Genomic DNA, 14,757 nt, shown 5'->3' with positions numbered 1-14,757 from the left:
TATTTTTTGATTAAGGATGTTTTGTGGCACTCTGTTGCTTACATTCTGAAAGCATAGAAATGATATGAAATCATTGTAATTTAGGCAGGCTAATTAGGTATCAGCTGTATAACCAAAAAGCTTCCTACACTTGGAGAATACAATTAAACACGCATGGGTTAAAGGTTACAGTACCAAGAATCAATCCTTGTGGGACTGCTAGTTAATGTTAGTAATGATAAAATGTACCCACTAGACACTGTAAGTGTCTATGGATTACTAGATTTGCTATTCAAAAGACTGCATATCCAATTTACTATGCCTACTGTTACCTGTCAAGGATGGGATCCACTATGTGAGACATTTCCAAAAGACTTAGTACCATGACTCTGATGAAATGCACCTGTCCTCGGGAGTTAGCTTCTACTACAACAACCATATATCAAGTGCACTCAAACACATGATACCACTTTACTATGTCTGAACATTTTGTAACCTTTGATTTTGTCAGTCTCTGGAGTTTGTACTCTATATTTTTCACAACTTCCTCTGTGAAGGATGAACACCATGTTTGTACACTGGTAAAGTTAGTCTAAGATGAGAAACATGTCAGACCCAATTAAAAGGCACCGAACATGTCGCCTGACACAAAGTGACAGAATTGAGATTCAGTAAAGAAAAATAAGAGCATCCAAACATCCCAAAGTAGTTCAGGCTAAATGTGAGTGTGTGTGTGGGCATGCGTGTGTGTGTGTTTGCTCTCTTCGATGTGTCTTCTTGCTCCTGTTACTTTCATATTGGTTGACTCTCTGGAGGTCTGACGAGCCTTTGATACTAGAAGGGCACAAAATAATATCTTCCCTTTGAAAAACAATTTCAGGGAGAGGGGATCAGTATAAATAGGCCTTTTCATGTGCACCAGGGGCCGATGTGAAACTGATGGGGAGTTTGTGATAGGCTTTTTTAAATGGCAATGCAAAATTGATGAGTGGTGGGGCCTGGGCTGTTGTCGCATGGATGGAGATGTGACTGCATAAGGACATCAAGGCCTGAAAAACACACAGACATGCACATGCACACACACACACACACACAGACACACACACACACACACACACACACACACACACACATTTTCATATTTTAGTGAGGACCTCTAATTGACATTATGCTCTCCCTAGCCATTTACCCTAACCCTAACCATCAGAAATGAATTGTAATCCTGACACTTAAACCACATTTTGAGCCTCAAAAATGCCTTCAAACTCGTGGGGACGGGCATTTTGTCCCCATAAGTGACTGTCGGTCCCCACAAGTATAGTGGCTTGTCAATTTTCTGTCCTCACAAAGATGTCTAAACATGTACACACACACACACACACACACACACACACACACACACACACACACACACACACACACTATATCTATACAGATGGGTGAAAATGTGGCCAGGACACAAGAACACAAAAAATGTGCAAGTATACACACAACCACACATAGATGAGGGCAAACACGCACTCTCTATTGGCTTTACACTTACACTCCAGTCAGGGCTTAAGGCTTAATCGAGATATAGAGTGCTCTAGAGGAGAAGAGAAGATGGCCTGACCAGCCGTCTCCCTTTCTCTCTCCACTTCATCCCTCCATCTTTCCTTCTACAAGAGCCTATCCCTGCTATCTCTTATCTCCACACAACTGCAGACTGTGCCGCTCTCCACCTTGTCCCCTCCCCATCCACCATCACCACCACCACCTCTTCCAATCTTGATGGATATTGGGGAATGTAAGAAGAGTTTCCAGATAAAGCTGTCTAATGAACATACAGGAACTTTAGTAAGTTAAGCATCAAAACATCGAAGGCTGTTTGAACTTTGACTCCCCCTGCATTAGTGCAGAGTCCTTATCAGGCTTCTCGAGTGGAGAGATTAGCCACTTCCTAATGAAGTGGTGAAATCGTAAAGGTCTTACTCCAAGGCAGAGTGGATTGCTTCCAACATTTTTCACTCTGTTATCTCCCATACCCAGATTGCCATTGCAAAAAAGGGTAAGGTAAAGTTCCTCCTGCTTCCTCCCCCTTCTTGAGATTCAGGTCACACGTAGAAAATATGACATCAGATCATGCACAAACCAACCAAAAGTAAACAATTTCATCACATGTGGAAACAGGGAAAATAACTATATATGTGTGTGTGCATGTGTGTATTGTTCTATACTGTATGTTTAGCGGTTAAATTTCTATTTAAATATTTGATTGCTATTGGTGTATTAGTCAAAGCAGACTTCTTTTACTTTTTGACCCTAAGCAGTTGTTAGGAGCAGAGATACATTATCTAAATGATCCCTTGTGTTTTAATCAATCAGGGGGCTGCAGACGACTCATAAATCTTACATGCCTCCTTTTCTGTACCCTGTGAGGTCAGACACACATCGCATATTCAAAACCTGCATTAAGACACCCACATTTTTCTCAACATTGCATGTTCATTTTGCAGTTCCAATCAAAACACGCATACTTTTCATTAACCATCAGATTATCATACAAATAGATGAGATTGTGATATATGCAAATGAACAGAATATGGAGTGATGATCTGTCTGCATAATGAATGTGGTCTTTGTTTTACGGCCATCAGGTTTACCATTGCTTACATCTGTACTACTGCTTGATGGACAAGCGGATGTGATGATGATATTTTTGACTGACTTGAATGCCTTATTAATATTAGTGGTGGTGGGGTGGGGTTGCATGTCGTTTTAACCTTAATCGAGAAAAGCAGTCGGATACTTTTTTACATGAGCTTAGAATTAATGCAATAAAAAAACCAACTATATTCTGCACATTGCTAAACCTTTAATGGGTTATCTTGTTTACCCTTTAAAATACTGTTTACATCATATGCTGTGTTTAATCATCCTGACAGACAGGGAACTTTCAACTTTTCTCAGTTGAAGAACAGAATAATTACTGTCTACATCGATCAAATCGAGTTATATTCCAGCAAATGATAGCAAAAAGCAAGCATGTAGAGTAAGAAACCTTTCTAATGTACTCTTGCACTTATTCTTACATTTTGGGTATAATGCATATTCTGGTCGATGCATTATTCACAAATTAAGAGCCAGAAATTTCACTTTCACCTTAAAATCAAGCTTCCCAAATAGACAGGGGAGTGAGAGGACAAGAAGTGTTGTCAGTTCTGGCCGGTGTACAGTACAACATGCGTCTCAATCCCTGTAATAGCACTCCTTATTCTGACACATGTTAATAATTGATCGTTAAGTGATAAGGCTCACTCAAGCATGAGAAATAGCCGAGGCCTAGAAATAAATATGAAAACCCATCACAGTATAATTTATAAGGTTATGTTCGATCAGTGTAGGCGTCTCTCAGGGTGCTGTTTTATTCATTACATAGCCTAATATGCTGTGTACTTCCTCCTTTTGAGTGTGTCATTAATGGTCTCTTTTTCAATGGTTCGTTTCAGAGACGATGATTGACCACGCGATTGGTACTGTAAATATGAAGATTGTTCAAGTCAAATTATTAACATTTTTGTACACTTAACTTCAGATAAAAAAAACGTATTTGTTTTAACTGATGCAAGCCAGCCTCAGTGTCTATAATCTTAATTATCTGTGCAATATGTCTTCACTTATGCTACTTACATGCACTGCAAAGACTCGCTGCCTTTTAACCAAACATCCTGTTTGCATAGGTCATGGAATGGCAAGACTTTATTTCCCCCAAAGACACAGCACTTATCACTACTTATCATGCCAATCCTCAAGAGGGCTTCTAAGTTTGATTTGTATCCAATATCAAGAGCTGAACTCCTAATGAGATTTTTATGCACTTTTCCTTCTAACTTCATTAGGTTTTTATGAGTGAGGGCGGGTGGGGAGGCTCCTCGTGAAATCCCCACATGCATCAAAGTGCAAAGGACGGAGGGCTAGGATGGCGTTACGGAGGGATAGATGTGCAAGAGAGAAAACTGGAATTTTTCGTGGCAGGAGAGAAGCTCTCTCTAGAGACTCGAAGATAGCCCTGTGAGAGGCTCCCATCAGGCAGAAGCTGAGGAGCCTTAAGTGTTTTATACGAATTCAATACGGCGGTTAAAAATACCAGAGGGAATATCACATTCATATCTCTGTCGCTCGCCTCACTTAATACTGGGATGGTTGGCTGGTAGGATGGAAAGGAGAGGGGAAGAACAGGGAGGAGAAGGGGTTCATCTAGCCCTCTCTCAGCCTCTGCTGAGGACATGACAGTTAATTCTTGATCTAGCAGTCAGCAGCTATCGGCTAACTCCTTTCTACACAGGCTCTTTGTGTAATGAAAACATGGCATCAAAAGCAATTACATTAAGAGCAGTTTAAGCCAGTAACAGAGATGATATAGCTATTTTGCACAGCAGTTAGCTTAATTGTAACATCCATCATCACAAGTGGATTTGTTTTACTTTAGCAGCTACCTTCCCGTTCACCTTAAATGTGTCAAAAGTTACATTGCTTGGGAGAGACAGTCCATCGCAAAGAGCAAAGAAAAACTCTGTGGAGTAATGTGCCCCTGTGTTTTTGATGAGTTATCTATATAATAGGGACGAAAGTAAGAAAGATCGTAAAGTCATAATTCTTTCCAGTCACTGTATAAAGCATGAACGATGAAAGATGAATACAGGTATACTGACTGTTAGTGATGCTTTTTTTAATAAAGAGAATGAAGTGCACAGTTAAGTGAAGCTAGAAGCTGGGAGGCCCGAGGAGCACATGGTTTTTCTTCCTTGGGACACAACGTGAACTAAAAGATCTTGAGTCAATATCTCCAAATAGTTACTGTCAGTGCCTACAGCTCATTTGGGGGTTATGTTGGCTTTCAGATAATATTGCATTACAATGAAAAAGAAGAGGAAACTGTCAAATAATAAAGTAGGACCATTGGCTTTGCATTACCCTAATGATTGTTTTTTGCTTGATATCTTCTCTTAAACTTGTCTTTACCATGAAAACGTAACCTTTTGACAATAAAGCATTGCTACATATTCAAATCATTAACATAATTTGTTAGTCATTAATAACAAATACATACAATCCCTGGATACTTATGTCAGTAAAGCCACACAAGTCTGTTATATGTTTGTCAAGTAAAAGTTTCTTATTTTTGACTTTAGAAATCAGCTTTTTCTTTTATTTCCATAAAATACTTATCATTTCAATATTGACTGTATGAAAAGTCATAAAACACTTCATATGCTCTGGTGTAAATAACAGTGCTGTGTGAATAGGAGAGACCGGCATTTCTCCTGCTGCACTAAGTGTCCATTTGTTCTACGTGCAGATTTGTGTTTATGTGTGCGTATTTATTCGGGAATTCACAATGGTCAGAGATTGCCTGGGATGCCTCGCTTTTCTTTTGTTTAACTTCCTTTGTAGTGATTACACAAACAGAAAAGTAATCGGTCTGCAAGCATTATGCCATTGTTTGGCTTTATCAATTAAATTAACCACCATTTCAAATCCTCCCATTGTGCACACAGAGTGACTCTTATCAGCTACTGTATCATGGCAGTGAGGAGAAAATGAGCATCCCCTTCTGTTCTTCAGCAATCTAATCATGAACAATGCAAAAGACACTCTGCATTTCTTTTGCTTTCTTCCACTCACTGTCTTCTTTTCTTCAAGCCTGTGCACACAACCATGCCTTTTTCGTGCCCCTGACTCTTCCCCTCCTTCTTCTCCTCTTTAGCTGCTCTTGGCTGCTCTTCAGTCTCACTTAAACCCATTAGCTCGATTACTGAAATTATTTTCCTCCCCGGTCTTTGTGCGCAGGGAGTGAATTTCACAGTTATCAGAAGCTGTGGAAAATAGGGAAGAATAGCTGTGAGTCACTGCAGTGTGTTTGCATGTGTGTGTGCATGGATGTGTGCGTACAAGTGTGTTTCATCTGTGTGCATTAGACTCCTTGGCTGCTCATGGTTGCTTCTTAATTAATGCTCCTTTGTCCTGCAGCAGTTATAAGAAGAGAGAGAGAGAGCGAGAGAGAGAGAAGTGGGATGAAGGAGTTGTGTGCATTGACCTCATTGTGCCATTTGAGGGCAGTGCAGTCTCAAGGTTTTGGGTAAACACACGTGCCTGGCGCATGTTTTGGGCAGGTTTAACAAAGAGAACGATGTAAAAGTTTTGCCTTACCTTCTTCTGTAGAATCTATAGTATTAAAAGGAGGTTTGTTAAAGAAAAAGGGACGATAACAGCCTCTGAATTGGAATTTAGAGGCTGATGTACTTTTTCTGTACCACAGTGTCTGAACAGCAGGTTTGTGTTATTGTTTGTATGAACTAATCAGTTAGTTACTCTGTTTGTTTTTCTGCAAGGGATAAAAGCAAACCCTTATTTAAATGCTTTCAGCAGTGTAAATCACCAGCCATATATGCACACAATGTGTGGTTGATAGGCACACTTGATGTGGAATTGTTTACAGTTAATTTACAATTTACAGTACTTATTTTATTTAGATGTCATATTAAAGGAGTAGTATCAAATTAATTAAATGATATAACAAAATATAATCAGGGAAAGTAGAATGTAGAAAAATGTAGAAGAATGTATGGATTTCTATCAAAAAACATTCAGTTAACATGAATTTTCATTTCTTTTAGTAATGTCTTACATACTTATTACATACTTAGATAAAGTGCATTAACTTCAAATCTTGAGAATATTTCTTTAATATTTTTGTAATTATTATAAATTAAATATCTAATTTTATATTCATTAGAAATATATCATTTTTTATATGGTATTAAAACATTAAAAATATATTTTGTATATGTGCAACTCCAACTGCAGGCTGTCCTAAAAACAAATATTATTCTTGGCTTGATTGCCTGTTATATTTAACATTGTGTGTACGGTTTCCTCAAAGGGATTTCCAAGGATGTAATTTATTGGGATATTGTGCGCACATGTGGAGAGTGGGTACATTTTATCATTACAAGATGTTCTTTATTTTAAATTACCCTCAATTAAGGAAAACCTCCTGACTCTGTGAGGCCGCACATTCAAACTCTATCTTTCTCTTTATATCCGTGCCTCCTTGGCCTAGGTACTTGCTTGCTTGCTCTGCGTGAAACAAAGGCAAATAGGCTTGACGGGTAAAAGAGGAGCGTGCACCAACATCAAACATAATGACAGGACGGCCTTCAAAATAACTAGGTATATAGGATTTTGAAGAACTTTTATAACTGCACTCACATACAGTATGTATGTGTCAGCTCCTGCTCTCACAAAGGACCGTTTTTTGCTGTGGCAACCTGCACATGCGGAAGCGTCTTGATAATAGTTATTTTCATTTCATGGAATCGCGCTTATGCTCTTTTGCGAATAAAGAGATGACAGTGTTGCCACTCTAAGTGGTGTTTTGGTACCCACAAAAAGAATCAGTGGTTCTGCGGAAAAAGCCACTGCACCGAGTTTAAAGTTTTTTACGTGGTAACTGCCCCGCTGCTGCACCACAGTGCACACGTGTTTGAAAAACTGGAAGATGGTTTATGTGCTGTCTTATATTAAATACAGTTTTTACTGCAGTTACATTCTCGCCATTAAAATTAAATGTACACAACAATAGCACATAATGCGTACCCTGCGAATGATTTATCAGGTAGCGTCTTGAAGTGCATGTGGCGTATTTGGGGGTTTACTGGAAGAAATCCTGAAACACATGAAAATAACCACACATTATAAGCCAAAGAATGAGGAAGAGTGACTGTAATACACAGAAACACATACACACACAATATAGTGCTTGTTTGATTGTATAGCACTATATGATTGATAATGTGATCTAGTGATCCCTCCTGAGTAGCAGCGCAGTGCAGGGCTCAACAGCAGCAAAGGCTCCATGCTTACTCGACCATAACCCTGCTCTCACTGGGACCTTATATGTGTGTGAAGAAGTGTGTGTGTGTGCATTTCCATGAGAGGCAGTTGCTCATAATATTGCATTTTGTGGAAATCTGACTACACATTATACTGGTACAATATCCCTAAAAACTGTAATTTTTCCAAGGCCCTTTAATTTCAAACCTACATAATTTAATGAACGGCTTTTAAGCCATTTCCCTGTCACTGCTATTATCCACCTTAAACCTCTGCCCTACACCGAGTGTGTATGTGTGTGTATGTGCATGTGTAAGTGTGTAAGAGACAGAAAAAGACCACTAATTCCAGGCACCTCCTTGTCATTGTTCTGCTTTTAATACCACCTCCCTCCTTCTTCTCCACCTTTCCCTCCCTCCCCACCAATCTTTCTCCTTTCTCCTTCCTGCTGCTTGTTTCCTGTGACAGGGGAAGTGGCAGCTCCTGGTGACCCTTGAACTCTTGCTGGTCACTTAAGCAGGTACATGGGACGTTGAGGGCTTTGTTGGAGGACGACAAGGACTCTGAGAGACCAAGGCCAGCCCATTTCAGAGGAAGGGGAAAACAGAGGAGAAATAAGTTGTTGTTGTTGTTATTGTGACTTCAGATGGTGTCGGGAGGGTTCTCCCATCGCTCCACTTTTGTATAGTCAGTATGCAACCATAAGTGAAATGTTGGGACCTAGCAAGACTAACAAACACAGTTTAGTATAAATGCAAATCAAGCTACAGAGTTTTTACCCAAAGGAAGCAATACTGTAGTCAAATAACAGTTTAGATTATTATACTGAACTCATACTTCAAAACAAAGGAATAAAACAGCACTGAAAGACAAAATGTAAAAAGGGCCAAAAGTGTGTGTAAAATCCACTGGACACTATCATAGATACACTACTTCTCAGAAGCAGGTTTAAAAAAATTGTAGGAAATATTGTTGAAGGCAATTATGTGATTTATATTTATAGAAACACGGTTACATAATGAAACAATAAGAGCTAAAAATAATATACACATCAGAAACTTCCCAACCTGTTATTTTTCTCTAAAACAGAACAATAATGATAATAATAATAATTTACTACTCTATTATCCATTAATTTCTTTCTTCACCATTTCGCTTCCAATGTCACTCCCTAATTAACTTGCCAGTTGTATTTATATGTAAAGTATACCCATCATATTCTCATTGTTTACTTCATCTACTCAGACACCAGCCAGTGAATGCAAAAACAGCAATTCACAATATAAAAGCACAGAATACCAGTCTTTTTCTCTCGTATTGCGGTGTTGTTTTCCATAGAACCGTGTTGTCTCAAAGGCTTTGTTAATGAATTCTGGACAATTAGTGGAATTGAAATTTATTGACAGAACAGCAGCAACCCAGTCTGCCTTCCTGCCCGGCTGCGTGGCTCTCATTGTCCAGAGTGTTCGGAGCATATGCTATTGAGCTGCGCTGCTTGCTTGACAGCAAAGGGCTGGTTCAATTACATCAATTGCTTGATGACTGAGGAGAGAGCAGCAGGGCCATGCATGCTAGTTTGTGATAAGAGGGGAACTCTGCAGCACCATGGCCCTCATTATGCAAGTCTGACAGTAACCTAGAAAACCTAGGAAATTGTACACAATACAAAGCACATGTTTCTTGTTTCTTTTGGGGAGGAAAATTGATTCAAGAAAGTAATGGTGTAGACAATGTGAGGCTGACCAAAGCTCTGTCACAAACTGATGTGCTGTTTTAGGGTGGGTGGTGTATTCATTGCAATGGCTATTTCTTTTTAAGTTATCCTCACATGCACATTCTTTTTATGGGAGGATAAAGAAAGGAAGCAAACGCAGCAAGTAACCCACATAATAACTACTCTGGGGTTTTATTGTTTTCGGTCATGGATGATTTTACATAAACTTGTTGACATAATGTTGAAACCTACCACAAAGTCTTAAACAGATTTCCAGATATGACTTCTGGCTAACCAGTAGGAAAAATCGGAAAATCTAAAGAGTTCAACATGAAAATAATTTCATTAAAAGCAGTTGTATTATGCTGTATAGCGCAATAATTGAAAAATCGCTTGCAATTTATTGTTGCTTCTTTGTATTTAATTTTGGGATATGTATGTTTTATATTGTACATATTGTGTGCATCACAAATTAATTTTGTCCCAGTACAACCTGTCCTTGTCTTCTACGCTTTGTTTCCAGACAAAGACACAGCACTGTGACATTCAGTATTATTTATGGCACACTTTGAATTGACTCCTCAACCCAACGAACTGCAGTTAGCTAGTTAGCTATGAGCATTCTGTTTGTGTCAACAGCCCCCTTTGTGTGTCTGGAGTGATTTATTATGTAAAAGAGGGTTGGTTTGGGGGGAGCAAGGAGGGTGACACTGACCTTCCTTTAATTAACACTGATGGAGACCAAGGTGAGAGGCAAGATGATGAAGATGGATCTTTCCACATAAATCATCCCTCCTCCAGGCTGGTGTGTATATATGTGTGTGTGTAAGTGTGTGTTAATGTCATTTCTAACAGAAATAACCTTGTGGTTCACAGGTTAAATGAACGTTTGCGTAGGTGCAGAACCTCCATTATTTACCCCCGATGGTCTCCCCTTTGTGCTTATTTATTCAAAGATTTAATTGATTAATACCCCACTTTGTTCAATATAGTTGTCTTGTAATATTTCTAATTTACATTTTCCTGTGGAAAAAAAACAACAACCAACTGAAGAAAAATTTTAAAACAAGTCCACCTTAATGAATGTTTTTCTTTTGTACTAAATCCCTAATGCATCATGTGCAGCGTAAGGCCTATATTCTGTATACATAAATTCAAATATAAAATGTTTTTTAAAATTTCAAAATTATGCACATAAGAAAACAAATTGTCTGAGCTAACCTAACTGGTCAATCTTAAAATATATCTCATATCTTATAAAAAAACCCCAACAACAACAAAAAAAAGCAACCTCATTATGTGCAATGCAAAAAAATACACCAGTGAAGAGAAACCATCTACTCAGGTATATTTTGAAGTCTAATAATGACCATCTTTTGTGCTAAGACCATCCTGACTGTCTGATTTAGATATGCTAAAGTGTAATTATTCAAATAATTTATCTTCACTTTTCCATCTGAATCTTAGAGCACACTTCAAAGAATCATACATACCTATGATTTTGTCATGTTTGTATGAGGTTAAAAGCTTATTCATTTTTCAGGCAGGTTAGTAATTTGGCTAGTTGCCCCTCCCGAGTCCTACCTCAACCCTAAACCTGCTGCTATAGTATGCTGAAATCCACCCTGACACTTTGAAGAGGTTCATCTTCGTATATACTTGGTGCACCATGTCTTCTGGCCATAAGCAATTGTGTGTGCAACATAACAAGAAACTTATATGCATGTGGTTACAGTTTTTTTCTAGACTAACTGTGTAATAACAAATTTATTTTTTGCACATTTACAAAATCCATTTCATGTTACAAGTTATAAAATTATGTGCAAATGTTATGACAACATTTCAACATTCGGATGCAGTTGGTCAACATGTTAGTTTAGTTTATTTGTATTTATTTCCCTTTTCCATAAATTTCCTGTAGGCAATTAGGTACCGTGCTGCATGGTGGTTGTCGAGGTTGTCACATCGTCGGTGTAATTGTCAGAGATGAAATAATTGAAATGTTTCCATCTTCATCATTCCCATCAACATATTTCTAGACTTTTATGACATGCGTCGAGTGCAGTGTTTTATTCTGATTGAGACTTTGTGTAAGCAAATGAGCACAACATATGCTCCAATGTGCATATGCTAATCAGTTTGTTTATCAGGCAGCCAGTTGGTCTGCACGCGCCACTCTGTATGTCATTTAATGTCTCTTGACATTTCCGCAGAGTAAAATGTTTTATGCATTTTTATCGTTGTTTTTATTTTTCCCTGTTCTTCTTGGTCTTCTTCTTGGTCTTCTTATACCGCCACTACCCCATATTTCATAAATAATGTATTTATTTATCATGAAAATCTGTTTTGGAATTAGAAGCTACCCCCACTTCAAAGACAGGAAACCTTTGATATGTTTGATTCTCGCAGAGTATCCGTTGGATTTATTCAATTTATGCAAAGCACCTCCAGGGTAATAAAGGTGGCATTTGAATACATTTGACTGGACTAAATCATATAATGAGGACAGTTTCTGCCCTATATCATACCAGAAAAGAGACCCTAATCCTTCAATATTAATGGTTCATTTGGCTAAAGAAAAAAAAATGTTTTGCCTGGTGAACTGACAACAGACAGTAGTCATTAGCTTAATGCTACATGAGTAATGATGTATTGCATAAATTCAGCGGTAAGGGGAAAAATACATGTTTGATAACCTTTTGTTTTGATGATTTGGTTCACAAATGTTTTGGATAACGGGGATAAAGTAATTCTTTTAAACTTTTCGGTTGAAAACATAATAAACAACACAAGACCACACATCACATTTAGTGCCTGAGTCACTGAAATTTTAATGTTTTGCCTCTGTGTTTTTGAATGTGTACCCATCTACCTGTGGTATTGTGGACAAAGTATTTGTATTTAAATCTATGTGCAGAGGATGCTGCTGATTAACGTTAATAAGTGACCTGAACTACAGAAAACAAAGCTTTGTTTCCACTATTTCTGAGGACATTAAGCTGACTTAATGTTATGGAAATTTACTCTTATGTCAACTCATACTTGCCTAATTCTAACCCTGAAAAGTTAATAATTTATCACAAGTAAAAACAAACACATCCACAAACACACACAGGACAAAAACATGTCTAGGGAGTTAAAAGTACTTCATCGGGTCAATTTTGTGAATATTAAAATAATTTTGTGTACATATTCTTAATATTTATATTAATTAATTAATTAATTAATATTAAGCTTTTTAATACTACTAATAGCCGTCTCTTGATTTGAAATGTCTGTTCACTTCTTTCATTGCTTTCTGTCTTACCTTTTTGCTTTGGACAGCTAATTATTGGTCAGCCTTACATAATTTACACAGGAGCATCAACCTTGCATGACACTGTCATGTGTTTTGGTATAATAAAGTGAATGTCCAGCCTCGGTGGCCGGTCCCTGTTATTCTCTAGCATACAGAACTGGGACAAAATCAAATGTTGATTACCTGACACATCCTGGACTTCTTTTAGGATTCACAACATTAAGGCCACCTTACAGGGTCCCCCTCCTGTCCACTCCTTGTGGAAGAGTGATGTTTCCTCAGTGGACAACTAATTATCTGGGCCTGACCCTCAGCTGTCTGCATGCAGGATCCTATTAGGCAGTCAGCAGGTTGAAATCCCCACCACAGACCCCCTCCAATCTCCGTCAGTTGTATATATTTATTTCCCTTCACTTCCTGCTTCTGAATATTAAGAATAGATTTTTACATGTATATGTGTGCGCTGGGGATTGGATTGAGAAGAAGGAGGAGGAGGGCGCTGGGGGATACTCCACTGATGGGTGAATGGCGGGCCTGGAAATGACGAGCAGGCTGACTGAATGCTTGTCCATCACTCCCCATTCTCTTGGTTACAGGTGGTCTCTCATTTTCCCGACCAGCACATATCTGCCTGCCTTTATATGACAGCCTGGACTCGCCAATTTGCATGTTCGACAGACAACAAACGGGCCTGTGCATGTCAAAATAGGTGGCGGTGCGTGACAGTTTCTACACAATGCTGTCTCCTTTTGGCTTGACCCTCGACCTCGCGCCATGTCTCCTTTCATAATCAGGAAAAGGGGAAGACGGGGCGAAGAAATCATCCAGCCTTCCTCGCTGCCTCCTTCTGCTGCTGCCTCTTCGGAATAAATCTGATACCAATGTCATTAGCTATGCTTTCCTCCTCTTGCTTCCTCTTATTCTTGGTCTGTTTTCCTCCCATCTCTCTGTCTATCTGTCTCGCGCTTCCACTGCCTCTCCCCTGTTTATGTTTTGGCATAAAAGCACTCAAATTGAAAGAGTGGCTCATCTCAGTTTGTCTGTTGTTTCAAGATAACGTTTCATTTTTTTTCCCAAACAGAGATAATGAGATCTGTCTTTGCTTGCTGTGACCAAATAAGTGCCGAAAAGTGAGATTATTATTTTTGGATGTCTGCTTGTACGCTGTATAAAGTCATAGATGGATCTGGGTAAAACAACTCATCTTTCTTTTAGTTCACCTAATGTAGATATATGTATGATTTTAATTCATGGTTAAATCAACTTAAATCAACATTGAACTTAAACTCAAGTCATATAAAGTTCATAGGAAACAAAACTTGTGCATGTTTACACAATGCTGGTTCTTTTACTACACAAACACACTCGTTTTAATTTTTGTATAATGGCTAATTTTTTGTATAATTATAATATGAATTCTAAACACGGCAAAAGTTTGAACTAAATTCGGTTTCTACCCCTGCTGACTTATATGGTGACTTATCTCACGCTATCTGGGGTCAGACTTACAGTTTGTCTTTGTAGTGACTCTGACACAGAATGGAATCAGTGGTGAAGTCTTACAAACAGAAAACAATTTAAGCTGAGTAAATAAAATGCACGCCCATCTTTCTGCAAGTATTGTTCATGTGACAGCTAATTTTTTTTCAAATACCTCCACAAAAGTGTTCCCATTTTGCTCAATCCAGCTTGTTTTCACAATATTATCACTTATACTTTAAACTAATCAGCTTAAGGTTAGAAATTCTTTTTTTTAATTAATTTATTTTTTTTAATCTAAAATCATAAAAAATGCATTCAGAGTGTACTGTTTCACATATAAAGCTACCTGACTTGAAGAAAAGTCTAACTGCCAATTAAAACGTACTTGTTTAATCAGACCTCAAGGAAC

The sequence above is a fragment of the Neolamprologus multifasciatus genome, chromosome 11 (genome assembly GCF_963576455.1).
Source record: "Neolamprologus multifasciatus chromosome 11, fNeoMul1.2, whole genome shotgun sequence".
Lineage (NCBI taxonomy): Eukaryota > Metazoa > Chordata > Actinopteri > Cichliformes > Cichlidae > Neolamprologus > Neolamprologus multifasciatus.
The sequence above is the reverse complement of the archived record's forward strand: the minus strand, read 5'-3'. Positions refer to the sequence as shown.